Genomic DNA, 2712 nt, shown 5'->3' on the forward strand with positions numbered 1-2712 from the left:
GTGATCTGTTCGGATCTGAAGGGTCCGATGACTCCCAGGGACCGCCTCAACAACCGCTACATGATCAACTTCGTTGATCACAAGAGCAACTACTGTAGAGTGTTTGTGGCGCGCACGAAGGACGCTGCCGCAAAACAGTTTGGACATTTCTTAATGTTCTTTGAGAAGCGATTCAACTGCAAGATACACGTGTTGAGGACGGACTCGGGTGGCGAGTACGAGAACGTGGATCTCTTCTGTAAGCGCACAGGCGTGGCTAGGCAGAAGAGCGAAGCTCGGAATCAGGCGAGCAACGGCAAGGCCGAGCGGATGCACCGCACGATCATGAACATGGCCAGGTGCATGGTTTTTGCGTGTGGTCTTCCGCTAAGTTTCTGGGGGGACGCCGTGCAGTACGCCGCGTACATCTTGAACAGATCGCCGTCGAACTCGAACCCGGGCAGGGCATCACCGATGAAGATGTTGACGAAACAGACTCCTCAGCTAGGCGAGATCGTCGTTTTTGGTTCACCATGCACGGTATACCGCGACCCACGCAATAAGAACTTCTCGCATCGTGCGCAGCAAGGCGTGATCATCGGCATTGGAGAAGAAACCAATGGTTATAGAGTGTACTTGCCAAGGGACAAGGTCGTTATCACGACCCAGCACGTCAAGAACATAGAGACTCTTAACAAGACGCAGAACGAGCAAGTTCGGCGTCTACCGTTACAGCAGCACTCGGCCGAGGCTGAGGAGGAGCACAACAGCGAAGATACATCGACCTCCGAGGCGGGCGACACTGCGAGTGCAGAGACCACGAGTGGTCGTATGAAGACCGCGAAGAGGCGCGGCAAAAGGACGAAAAAGAAGGGCTGGACCCGGGAACGACCAGTGACAAGATCAGTGGGACGTAAGACTGCTGGAAACGCGGACGAGGTCGCACAGCAGGAGGAGACAGAGCAAGACGTCGTGAACAACGTCGTCGACGTGGACCCGAAAAACTACGGAGAGGCTATGCGTAGCCCGCTCAAGAAGAAATGGTTAAAAGCGATGGCGGAGGAGCTGAGCGCTCTGGAGGCCAACGGGGTTTGGAAAGTGGTGCGGCTCCGGCGTGGAGTGCGTGTGTTGCACACAAAGTGGGTCTACAAGACCAAAAGGGACGCTGAGGGGCTAATCGAGCGCCTGAAGGCGAGCCTAGTTGCTTGTGGGAATGAGCAAGAGTTTGGCGTAAACTACGGAATCACGTTTGCGGCCGTCATCGAGATGACGAGCGTGAAGTTGATTTCGTATTGGCCAGGAAATGGCGCGTACCTGCAAAGCACGGCGACGTGCCTAATGCGTACGTGAAGGCCGACAAGGAGGCCGACCTGGACATTTTTGTCCGCGTGCCGCAGGGCATGATTATTCCGTTGGAATTGATGAAGGAACTGGGCGTTACCAGCGCTGGGGAAGTCGTACTAGAACTACACAAGGCGCTGTATGGCCTGAAACAGGCCGGGAGACTGTGGAGTAAGTTGCTTCACAAGAAGCTCGTGGAGATAGGCTTTGTACAGAGCCTGGTGGATCTGTGCGTAAACTTCAGATCAAAGGCCGGGGTGCACTTGGTGGTTGGAGTGTATGTGGACGACCTCCTGGTCACCGGGACCGAGCAGGCAGCCGTGGATGCGTTCTTCGGTGAGCTAGACTCACTCTCTGTGAAGGATCTGGGCCAAGCTCACAAGTTCCTTGGTATGCGCGTCAGTTACGACGACGAGGACGGCTACGAACTCGATCAGGAGGTAACCATTGCCGACTTACTCAAGGATCACGGCATGGAGTTGGCACACGGGGTGAGAGCACCAATTGGTGAAGAATGGAACGAGTGTGTGGAGAAGACGGTGAATCTGCTTCCAAGCACTGGACGAGAGGGCACCGTCACGGTGTCAAGGTTCCAATCTTTGGTAGGAAGTCTGTTGTGGCTGGCCCGCTGCGCGTGGCCGGACATAGCATTTGCGGTCCACAAGGTGTCGAGACGTACGCACAGTCCGACCATGACGGACTGGAAACTAGCCAAGAGGATACTGCGGTATCTCACCGGAACGAAGGACCTGCGTCTGAGGATGCGGGGCAAGAACAACACGGACAAGCCGTTGGAGGTCATCGCGTACAGTGACGCGGATTTCGCGGCTGATAAAGAAGACAGGAAGTCGGTGACCGGTGGTTTTGTCACGATTGACGGGATGGCGATTGGTTGGGTATGTAGGGAGCAGGGTGGCGTCGCGTTGTCGACCATGGAAGCGGAATGCACGGCCGCTTCAGTCATGGGACAAGAGCTGCTCGGTATTCGCGAGATGCTGGGTGAGCTAGAGGTCGCATTTATGCGGCCGATGGGACTGAAGGTCGATAACCAGGCTGCTTTGAAGCAGCTGGATGGTGAGAAGGTTTCATCCAAGGCGAAACACATTAACATTACGATCAAATTCGTCGTTCATCACACGAAGTGTGGGGACTTGAAGCCCGAGTACTGTGACAGCAAGAACATGTTGGCGGACGTGCTTACCAAGGTGTTACCGTCATCGAGACTGCGCGAACTGCGAGTGCTCATCGGTTTGGAATAGGAGGAAGTAGGGAGTGCGAAAGGACGCATCTACCGACGAGGAGAAGTGTTGAAGTGAGATCGCGGATCTCGAGAGATCAGGGCAGTCGTCAGCTTGCGGGGCTGATCGGGGCGTGTGCGTCGGCAGCTGCGGG

This window comes from Phytophthora parasitica (genome assembly GCF_000247585.1).
Source record: "Phytophthora parasitica INRA-310 unplaced genomic scaffold supercont2.31, whole genome shotgun sequence".
NCBI lineage: Eukaryota > Oomycota > Peronosporomycetes > Peronosporales > Peronosporaceae > Phytophthora > Phytophthora nicotianae.